The sequence below is a fragment of the Camellia sinensis genome, chromosome 3 (assembly GCF_055761805.1).
Source record: "Camellia sinensis isolate YWXY chromosome 3, ASM5576180v1, whole genome shotgun sequence".
Lineage (NCBI taxonomy): Eukaryota > Viridiplantae > Streptophyta > Magnoliopsida > Ericales > Theaceae > Camellia > Camellia sinensis.
In genome coordinates this window covers 31127748-31140043 of record NC_138963.1, presented here as the reverse complement: position 1 = coordinate 31140043, position 12296 = coordinate 31127748, and the positions used below count along the sequence as shown (strand labels likewise).

The following is a 12296-nucleotide window of genomic DNA, read 5'->3' as shown; positions in this document are numbered from 1 at the left end:
AGTGACGTCTTTTTATGATAATTTTTAAAATTATCGCTAAAATTTTTAATTAATGATTTTTTTATAATAAATTTTTTAAACAGAGACTAAAAATTAATAATTAATAATTAATAATATTTTTAATAGTATTGGATAAAAAATATGATTAATTATTACAGGACATATTAGATAATAAATTAAGTCTCTCTTAAATATATATCATTTCAAATGTAAGTTTCAAGGAAAAAATTTACAAATAATGGCATTTTCCAAGAGTTGGTGGAGCTCTACTGACACAAATTTACTTCTATACTCTTCCGCCACTCTAGTTCCATGATCCCCTAGTTCAAAAATACATATCTATACAATATATATAAAACATGGATGGGAAGTGAACAGTAATTTCATCCTCGAATGAGCAGTGCTTTCTGCATCTGCAATGGTAAAAAGCCCATTTTACTCTTCTTGAATCCTTTATGTTGTAAGGCTTTAGGGGGTAATAATGGAAAATCATGAAAAGAATATATGGTTGCTAATGCTTCCAGCTGTTGCTCTATTCAGCAAATCATGAAAAGAAAATATATTGCTCTGCTTTTTTTCTCTCTCTCCCTCTTTCTCTCATTTTTGTGTTTTTGATTCGTTTCTCTCTGCATGTCTCCGCTAATGCGATATGCAAGAAATAGATTGAACCAGATTTAATTTGTCATTTTTTCCTCATTTTTTTCCACGGAGGGTCTTTCGAAGATGGATTTCTCAGTTCTGATATGGTAAATTTCTCGATTTTGTTATTGTTTCTCTTCCTTATTTGTTCTTTGTGTTGTTAAATGTTTGATTTCATTATTGTTATGATTTTGTTGTGTGTTTTGGAGTTAATCCACAATTTCGAATCATATCGTCAGATTCAATCAAAGAAATTGATTTTTCTCCTACAAAGGTTATTTGGAAGATGGATTTTTGAGTTATGATAGGGTAAATTTTGTTGTTTTGTTACTTTTTCTCTTCATTGTTCTTTGCGTTGTTAAATTTTTTTATTTCATTGATTTTTTTTTGTTAAAACTGTGTAGCCCTAATTTTCCCCCCGTTTTCATATTTCAATTTTTTTTTTAATTTTTAAAAACACAAGTAAAAATTGTTTGGTGAATTGTTTTGGGAAAATATTTCTGAAAACAACTGACTTTTAGGAAATATCAAAAAGTTGTTTTTGACATTTTAAAACTTTTTTTTGGGGGGGGGGGCATAAAAATGAAAATGATAGGTGTTTCAAATTTTTTTGAAAGGATTGACAAAATTACAACCAAAAAACAGGGCTAAGTTTAATAATGTCGTTAAAAATACTTGTATGGCCTTGATTTTCAATCCATGAAATTCATATATACCAAAAGCATTTCTAAAATTCAAATTTGTCATTTACAAGTATGTGAATGCATGTCATGCCACCATGGACCAGCACACTTGGAAGAATGTTGTTTGCCCCCGTTTTGTGCACTTTCACTGATCGTAAAACACCAAGTCCCATGCCCTGTTCCTCAGATGCTGCCCTGGTCTTCGTGCGATTAAATTTTTTTTTTTTGTTAACAATTGTGAAGTCTCCTAATAGTATATATAATACAATCTGATCTTAGGGTCAGATTGTGGTATGGTTGGAGCAGAAAAGGAGGGTTATGATGTTAGGATGGGTTTATAATTTGAATAGTAACACTAAGACAACCTAAAGACAACTCCAAGTAGATATAAAATGAAGGGGAAAATAGGAAGATTCAAACAGAAACTTCAAGATATGACTTCAAAATATCAATTAGAAAAGCAAAACGAAAACTTCAAGATGATGTAGTCCTTCAATCTGCCATGTTATTTGTTTAGTTCAACTTGAGGCATAATATTACTACCTTTTGCATGCTAGGTGTTCATATAACAGAGGAATACACTATTCTTCATTCATAATTATTATTATGAACAAGTCTGAGTTTTTTTTTCTTTTTTTTTTCTTTTGTTTTTTTAATATATATAAAATAGAAAACATCATTTCTTAAGAAGTGAAAGCTTTTAATTTTAGTTTTCTCAAGATAAATCTGTGAGGGCCTTAGAGCCTTTTGTGAGTATGCATGAAGTTCTTGGTAATTGCTATCAACTTCTAATCATCTGATCTTGGGGTCAGATTGTGGTACGGTTGGAGCACAAAAGGAGGGCTATGATGTTAGGATGGGTGTATAATTTGAATGGTATGAATTCTACTTGAGTGGCAGTAGAATAAGCGACTTCAATGGGAATTCATGATGTGTTATGATGCTAAAAGGAATGATCCTGTGAGTCATGGACCTGATTAAATTCATTTTAAAAAGAATTCTTCAAATTATTATCTTTGAAATCCAAGATTAATCTCATTCTTTTGCAAATTTATTCTCATTGCTATGGAATTCTAATTGCATTGTTAACTTTGTTTTGTAGTTAATTGTAGTCCAAGAATTAAGTTCTAAACTGGATTACTCTATTGGTTGGTTGGTTCCAAGCATATAGGCCCTATTTAATTGTCTGGATAATATGTTTAGGATATGAGATGAATTATGTATATTGTGGAATTATTTTTATTATATCCAAATTCTTTGGATGGCTGGTTTGGTTAGGAAGAATCAAAACCTCTGTTTTTATTTATTTATAGAGAATTGGTGTGCTCAATAACAATATTAGCTCAGTATGCATTTTCTATAAGGACGAAGTGAATCAGTTTTGGAGCTTTGGTCTGAAATTATGAGATGTTGGGGGGTTCAGTGGGTCATACCTGGGACTGTTAATGGGCTGTTACATGGGCAGACTGGTTTTGATCACAAAAAACTTGAATGAATGTGCTCAAAACATAGGAATGAATGTGTATTTCAAAGTGTACAACCAAACATATGAATGAATTGTTTATCTTTTCTTTTTTCTTTTTTCTTTTGCACTGTGAAAGAAAAATTCTTTGATAAACTTATTGACTTGGAATTGTGTTCATATTCATTGAAATGGCCTAGTTGAAAACACCTAACGGCAAAAACTAATGTGAATGTTGCTAAAAAAAAGATCTCTAAAGATATTGCCAAAAAAGATGAAGAATTTGTAAAAAGATATGATGGTTCTGAATTTGAGTTGCATTATGATGAAAGTAATGCTTCATCTTAGGTGTTTGTCTTAGATTTTTATGTTATGTAGTTCTTCATGTATTGCATGTTGTTCAGTGTACTTGTTATTAGATCCAAACATAATTTTGAAATATTTTAAACAGTTATAGTTGTTGGTTTTTGTATTTATGGACATGTAAAAAGTGTACTACTTTTTGGATGCATTATTTTTTTTTTTTCTACTCTCTATATTTATGTTTTTTTTCTAATAGTCTGCTACTTTAATTTCATTTGCATAATAGTCTGTTTTTTCTTTAAAAGTGTACTACCTTTATTAAGGTGCTCATACACTGTCAAGTTCAGTGCATATAAATTTTCTTTCTAGATTTCATATGCTTAAGTTGAAAAAAAAAAAAAAAAACAAATTCTTAGATTAACCTATTATTAAAATTCCTGTTGATTTGCATGTGATACTGTCTCATTTTTGCCATGCTATGTTTTTGTCCGAAAGTTTGAGCTATGAGTTATTGCTATGCCATGGTTAATGTGCACCAAATCTGCTAAGAAAATATATGAGTCTTGACCAAATATTTGTTTCAAGCATGGTTGAATCATTTTTTCCCCATTATTTCTTTACTTTATATTTAATATTCTTCAAATTATAATATCTATACATAAATAGTATTTCATTATATCATATATATACTGCATTATTACTTTAAAATACTACATATAATTATATAATTGTATAATTATATAGTATTTCATTATATAAAATGAAGTTTAAATCTACAAATTTATACAGATTTAACAAAATTACATTATTATTATCTCCTTTCATTAATGGGCATTTTAATGGGCATCAGCTAGCGTGCTTTGCACGCAGCCTCCTCACTAGTATACATATATATAGTGATCCCCACCTATTCATTCATTCTTCTGTCATGAAAATTAATTATTTCACCTCAATTATTTTATTTTATTTATTTATTTAGTTTGGACCATGCTAGTTTGTCATAGACCTAGGTTTTGATTATTTATTTATTTTTTTTTGGTAGGTAATACCAAAAAAATATATATTACAGTGAGGTTCATTACACGTTTAGAGGCAACACACCCTTCAAGGAGAGAAAAAATAAGCCTAGCTTCTACACAAAATCTAACAAGTAGATTAACATATAAGGAGAAACTAAAGTTAGGCCAAACAATAATCAACGGATACTCCTACGATTTTATAGGAGTCTTACAACTTGATTTCTTAGACTTGATAGAGAGGCTAACACGTTGAGCAAGTTTAAGATTAGCGAGTCTCTCAAGAAACTTTTTCTTGTTTTTCACTTTTGAAGATGGGTTTGTCCATGGAATAACGAATGTTCCATCTAAAAGGGATTGCGAAGCTCCTTTGGAACGTGAATATAATCTAGGGGCTAACCCATTTATATTACCCACATTTCCGACAATTTCTTTCTCTTCCTTTGAAGCTTTTACATTCAGAATATCTTCATTCGCATTAAGCACACTCTTAAGATCAGCACAAAAAGAAACCTCCTCATTGGCTACACAAGTATTGAGAATATTAAACGCATTCAATAAAGATGGAGGTGTAGGAACAAAGTTAACCATTAGAGCATCAATGACGTTCTTGCCTTTCTTATCTTTTTCACTTTAACCCATTCATTTGGCTTGCCTCTCTCCTTCATCTCGGCTACTTCTTTGGCCTTCCACTCTTGTTTGAGTTTACTAGAAGCTTGAGTTTTCGATTTATTTGGACACAAACTTGTGGTATGACCAAATGTTTTGCATTCTCCACATACTTGGGGCTTCCAAGGAACTTCCACTTTGATTTTGAACGGTCTCCATATGCTAAGTTTACAGCAAAGAAGGGTGGAATATCCTTAGTAGCTTCTATTTCAATTCAAATTCTAGCAAATGTTAACCGGCTATGGTTTTGAGTAAATTCATCAAGTTACAACGGATTTTCGATAAAACTTGCTATGTAACTCAATCCATCTTCAGTCCAAATTTCAAGAGGCACATTGAAAAATTTACCCATATTGGCACACTTGAGAAGACATTTTTAGTAAAGATCATATCGGGGTGCTATTTCTTGATAACAATCAATTTGTGCTAGAATTATGATTTTTTGTAGGCTTAATTTGGGCCAACTTTGAGCCCAAATTTGAATGGGGTCCACACGTCTTTTGGGGTGGGTCCAAAGAGGTGACATGTTCCTTGCCGTGTGGCAAGTCACACGGTGCAAATGGTTCGTCAAAACCATTTATGAGTGAATGAGAACTTGACGTTGTTTTCAGGTTTGTGGAATGGACAATTAAAGAATAAAATGTGGATTTCCTTGTAAGGCTTGTCCCATATTGAAACTTTAAGAGAGTTTGTGTATGTATATAAGCTCTAGGTGGAAACACTTAGGTTGGGCCTTGATGGACACCCCAAGTTTGTAGAAGGATGAAGTTATGGACAAAGTGGGCCTTAGTCCAAACCACTACGCTCTGGCTGTCGCTGTCCGTTTGACCAGCCAATCGAGTCAAGCCGTGTCGAGTGAGAATGTGGGTTGTGGGTCAATTTAGTTCTAACATTAATTTTTTGGACAAAATTTATTTGAATTTTTTCAAATCCTTGCGGGAAAATTATTTTAATTTCTAAACGAAATTAATTTAAAACTGCTGCAGTTATCTATTCAAAACTGTTTGCACCTGTTTAATTAAAAAACACATCTGCTCTGTCAAATTGAACCTGTTTGAACAGATCTAATAGTCACCTATCTATCTATAAATACCAGGCCATTTCCAACATTTTAAAAATTCTGAAATTTCATTTGCTTGCCTTCCTTCGTGCTCTCTTGCATATACATTCTTCATATTATTTTAGAGAAATTTCTGAGTGTATAGGACTCAGGTTTTGTTACCGTACAGATTGTTTGGAATTTTAATGGGTTCAATTTTTTTTTATCTAATTCAATGATCATTTTAATTTTATAATTTAGTAACTAGAATATTTAAAACTCTTTGAAAAGTTATAATCAAAACACAAATCACAAAATCACATCATTTCACTAGCAAAACTTTTACCGACGAATAGTGTTATTCTCACTAAATGGTTAACTCTTTGCCCACGCCAACTTGTCGTTGCCAAAAGTAAGCACACTAATAGCAACGCTCATTGTTGTTGCTAAAACATAAGCTTCGTAGCTAAAAGTTTTGAAATTTTGGCGCCAACCAAAAATTTTGGCGCTAAAAGAATGTTATGTTTTTTTAGCGACGGTAGCAAATTGCGTCAATAAAGGTATACTTTTACCAACGAAATTGATCACTGTGTCACCAAAAATATACTTTTAGCAATGAAAAATTGACGTCGTCGCCAAAAGTGCAATTTCTTGTAGTGTGTGTTAAATTAATCATAAATTTGGGTTGTCATTGATCAAATACTCATGTTTAATCATGTTTCTGCGCATTAATCATGTTTAATAATGTTTCTAAGTATTTGACTGTGTTAAATTTATGACCTAGACTCCATGTTTATGGTTGCCTTGTGAGCAACCTATTATGTCTCTCAGTTCATCACATGTTGAAATTGTTTAAAGTTCATGATTAAAGTTAATTGATTGTTTAAAGATTGTGAGCAACCTATTCTGTTAATTAATTGTTTAAAGATTGTAAGCAACCTATTATGACCTAGACTCCATGTTTAAAGTTCCACCAGTTGAATCCTTCGCTTCTGATGTCAAATTACTATTGATCTTGTTGTGGTACAATAAATATTATCCAGTCTGTAGAGACTTGGGCAAGTAAGAACTTTTCAATTTTTTTTTATTTTTTATTTTTTTTCAATCTGCCTTTTAATTATAAGATACGATTAACCAATATTGTAACAATTAGGTCTCAAGCTTTGCCAAGAAAGCATTCCAATTCACAGTTGCATAAGAAGTTTGAGAAAATAGAAACCTTGAAGGTAAAAAACACAGGAAGAATAAGAATTTTCCAACAAAGAAGACTCCATTGAGTTGCAAAATAGATGTTAAGTTGCTTATATGTTTAATTGAATACTCTTCTCAGTTAGCTTTACATTAAAAAATGCATTTGTTACTAGTCTTGTTGCTCTCTACTTTTAAAAAATCCAATCTGTAGCTTTATAATTAATTGAATACTCTATATGTTTAATAAATACATAGTTTATTTTCTTTCAAGCTTTTTTTTTTTTTTTTTTTTGTTAAACTATTGTTAGACCATGGATTTGAAAAGTATATTTTGAATGAATTTTTATTGGTTTTGGCAGTATATTTGATAATCTTGTGGTCATGGATCCTTCAAGTGAAGAAACATTTTTTTGGAGTCTTAATATTGAGCCCGAATCATCTTCTATTGACCCTTTCACCCAACCTAGTGCTCCTCCTCCTACACCACCCCTAGCCAAAACTAGTAGTAGTGGTGGGAGTACAACATCAAAAGCTTGGGATCATTTTGAAAAGATTAAAGGCATTGATAGGAAAGATAAGGCTATGTGCAAGTATTGTAAGAAAGAATATATGACAGGCTCTAAGAGTTATGGAAGAAGTAATTTGTTAAGTCATTTGAAAAATTGTACAAAGTATCCATATAGGGATACTCATGGGCAACAATCATTGGGATTTAAACCTAGAGAAGTTGGTAGGGAGGGTATTGTTGATGTTGTGGCTACGTCATTTTCTATAGAAGTTGCTAGAAGGTATCTTGCGGAGATGATGCTAATTGATGAATTGCTCTTTAGATTTGTGGACGGGGTTGGTTTTAAGAGGTTTTGTAATGTCATGCAACCCAAGTTTAAGATCCCATCTCGATATACCGTTGCTAGGGACATTCTAGACATATACACCAATGAAAAGGAGAGGTTGAAGAAAATTGTGAAGGAGCGTAGAATTTGTTTTACCACAGACACATGGACTTCCATACAAAATTTGTGTTATATGTGTCTAATTGTACATTTCATTGATGATGATTAGAAGTTACAAAAGAGGATCATAAATTTTTGTCAAGTTGAAGACCACAAAGGAGAAACTCTTGGTAAAAAAACTGAGGCACTCTTGAAAGAGTGGGACATTGATGGCCTTTTTACCGTGACTGTTGACAATGCGAGTTCCAATAATCTAACCATTAGATTCTTGAAACGAACCACAAAACTATGGAAAGGAACTGTCTTGGGCCATGAATTTTTACACGCGTTGTTGTGTGCATATTCTAAATCTCATAGTTAGTGATGGATTGAAGGATATTGAATCTTGTATAGTGAATGTGAGGCATGCAGTGAGATATGTGAGGTCTTCTCCAAACTATCTTGACACTTTTAAAAAGTATGTGGAAAGTTTAAAAACTGAGAGTAAGATTCTCTTGTGCTTAGATGTGCCAACACGATGGAAATTCACATATCTTATGTTGGAAGCGGCAGAAAAATTTGAGAGTGCTTTTCAAAGAATGGGTGAAGAGGACTACAATTACAAACACTACTTTTTGAATAATGTAGAGGGTGAGAGGAGAGAGATGCCTACAGCCGAGGATTGGGATAATTGTAAGGTGTTTTTGAAATTTCTTAGAATGTTTTACAATGCAACAAAAAGATTTTCTGGGTCTTTATTTGTTACTTCAAACACATTCTACATTGAAATTTTTGTCATTGAAAATATGATTGGACAATTAATCAAAGACAATGATCTTATTTTGTCTTCAATGGCAAAAAAAAATGAAAGAGAAGTTTGACAAGTATTGGGGAAATAGGGATAAAATCAATCTACTTTTGTATGTTGCGGTAGTGCTTGATCCTCGAAGAAAAATGACATATTTGCAATTTTGTTTTTTAACAATTTTTGGTGGAGATGTGATGAAAGTGAAAGAAATGTTAAACAAGGTGAAAAATTGTTTGAGTCAATTGTATGATAATTATGCCACACTTGATTGAACAAGTGTGCATGCCTCCAATGTAAATAAAAGAGTAGATATGGTGATAGATGAAAATGACCCACACTCTATTGTGAACTCTTAATTTAACTCATTTTTGGAGGGGCAATTTTCTAGTAGTGGGAGTATATCGGAATTGGACAAGTACTTGGGTGATATTGAGAAATGTGGGAATAATGCTCAATTTGATATCTTTGAGTGGTAGAAGGTTAATGTAACTAAGTAAAGAGTATTAGCACTTATAGCACAAGATGTGTTGGCAATGCCTATTTCCACTGTTGCTTCTGAGTCGGCCTTTAGTACAGGAGGTCGTATACTTGATCCATTTCGTAGTTTACGTGCTCCCAAGATGGTGAAGGTTCTTGTTTGTACACAAAATTGGCTTCGAAGTAACATTCCAATATGCCTTCGACAAGTAATGGAGGATGTTGAAGAATTTGAACAACAATATGATTCGGGTAATATATATACAATGATTTTTTTTTTTTTTTGAAAATTCACTATCTTCACTTTACATGTTTTTGTTGTGTTATGTTTTATGCGTAATTGTTTCAGAATCAAGTCCATGTTCAAGCCTAAGTTTAGAGAGTAATTTTATTCAAGTTTTATATCATTGGTAAAATACTATCCATTTGTTAAATGTTATTAATATATGTTTATTTGTTTTAAGTTTAAGACTTTTTGTTTTTAGTGTTTCCTTATTAAATAATTTCATTTTTTTGTTATGCAGGTTTACATGGCTCATGGTTTGATGAAAGGAAATGAATAGTTTTTTTGCTTCTTTTTGGATGACTGTAACTTTTTTTTTTTTTGATACAAAATATCTGTTGGATGACTGTAACTTTTTTTTTTTTTTGGATGCACAATGCTTGTTGGATGACTGTAACTTTTTTATTTTTGGAACTCTTGGATGATTGTCACTTGGATGCACAATGTTTTCTTATGTTTTATGTGTAAGTTAGATGATTTATGCCCATTGGATGCACAATGTTTTGGGTGATAGTGAATTATGTCAATTGGAACCAATATTGAATTATGCCCATTGCAATTCAAGTTGCACTGCCCAGGTTGTTTCATAGATGTGAATGAATAAAATATTTTGAATTATGCCCATTGCAATGAAAATTGTTTTGCATTGCCCAGGTTGCACTTGTTTCATAGATGTGAATGAATAAATATTTTGAATTATGCCCATTGCTATGAATTTTGCACTGTCTAGGTTGTTTCATAGATGTGAATGAATAAATATTGCATTGCCTAGGGGTTTTTTTTTTTTTTTTTTGTATGTTGAAAATTTGTAAAATTTCAAACCGCCAAACCGATTCATATCCATCCGCCAATCCGCCAAAATCCGTATCTGCCGAATTGGCGGACGGATGCGGATTGATTTTCTCCAATCCACCAATCTGGCGGACGAATGGCGGATTGGAGGTTTCGTGGCCGCAACCGATCCGCGCCTACCCCTACTTTTCAATATATGGACTATCATTCATTGTTACAGAATATAGGATTTCATGAAAACAGATCATTTCTTGTCATATCATATAAGAAAATACTTAAACGTAAACATAGCTTTACAAAATTATTACTCATAAATAGCGCCAAAGCAAACAACAGAGTAGACAAATCAGGTAACTTGCGACGCGTGACCAACATAGATACAAAACGAATACGTACTGAATTATACACCCAGAATTATGAACTTTCTTTCTTTTTAGGTGTGTTTCTACTTCTTATCCTCATTATTATGTCTTAAATAGGGTTTAGGAATGCCTAGGATGCAATGAGGATGTCAAAACATGCTATTCAACACTTAGACAAATTTGCTGAAAACAGAGGTCTCGCACTAGCGTAACTTCCCTCGCTCGAGCGGACGGCCAGATATGTGAGTGGTCGCTCGAGCGCAACTTCCTTCGCTCAAGCGGTCTGTAAACTTTGCAAAAGTACTAGTTGTGTGAATTTTCCGCTCAATGGTCGCTCAAACGTATGATTGAGGTCTTCACTCAAGGGGAACTCTTATTGCTTGAGTGGTCTACAAAGATAGGAAACTTCTGGAAGCATGAATTTCACGCTCGAGCCGACTATTTGTCGCTCGAGCAGGAGTGCAAAACACAGAGTGGTCGTTCGAGCGCAGGATCTGTAGCTCGAGCGGTGAGGTTGAATGCTGGAATTTCCAAATTCACCAACAAACTTCAAAACTCATCTTTAACCTTTCAAAACACATCCTTTGGGCCCAAAACTTGAGAAAACAAGTCTAAACATGGAAAACATAAAGAATCAAAGATCATTTCATGAAATCAAGACCTATAAGCATGTCAATTATACAAACTCAAGCTTGAAATGTGAAAACATAACATGAACATGACACGCATGAAATGATTTGAGCTCCAAGTTTCCAAATCATGAGCAAATGAGCTGTTTAGGGCAAAAACATGTTGAATTCTTTGAATTAAACCAAGATATGGACATGCATGAGAATTTGCATGCATGTATGGTAACCTTTCTAATTCTCCTTTCCTAGTTCAATTCTTGTTCTATGTTGTCTTGAATTCATGTAATACATCTCAATTACACAAGTAAGGGCTTAAATCCTTACCTCACTCTTGATTTAAGCTCTAGGTTGCTATATCTTTAAGCTTCCAAGCCAATTTCCTTAATTCCCTAGCAAATCTTTTAATTGAATTCAATTCCTCTATTTCTCTCTCTTTTTCTCATGTGTGCAGGCTCAAAATGATGAAGAGATGATGACTCAAAGTGGTGTAATTGCCTTATATAAGCTTGATTAGGGAGTTTAATTAATTAGGCTTACCACTAATCAATTGAGCATTATTTAAATCTAATTAATTCGTTCCAAATCAAATTTCAATTAAACTTATCATAAAATTTTAAAAATTCCACATAACACAAATACTAAATCAATTTCCTGATCGGATATCAATAAGGCCTTCAATTCGCAAACCGAAACAGAGACACAAACAGATATTTCTACGAGAGACAGATAGAAACACCAACAATACAATGCACATGTAATCAATTCAAAATTTCATCTTGATTACTCATTAGGCATAACTAATCATGATTTATTAGCTAATCATGGTTTATCAGCTAATCATAGGTCGGGGTTGTTACAGGTAATATACTGCGTAAGTTCTATTGTCTTGGTTTACACAAATTGCTGAACACTTCAAGACATCATATTCAATGGTTAGGTAGTAAATCCGATAGTGTCTCACAAGGGAAGGTTCAAAGCCAAAAGCTACCTATCCTTAGCAGAATATTTTCA

At 32.8% G+C, this 12296-nt stretch overlaps 1 long non-coding RNA gene across 1 annotated transcript; it reads left to right on the top strand.

The window, feature by feature from the left end:
* The first annotated feature begins 489 nt into the window (after positions 1-489).
* Positions 490-10061, top strand: LOC145822438 (uncharacterized). Its single transcript, XR_014363714.1, has 2 exons — positions 490-746; positions 9744-10061. It is a non-coding gene; the product is annotated as an uncharacterized LOC145822438 (long non-coding RNA).
* The last annotated feature ends 2235 nt before the right edge of the window (positions 10062-12296 follow it).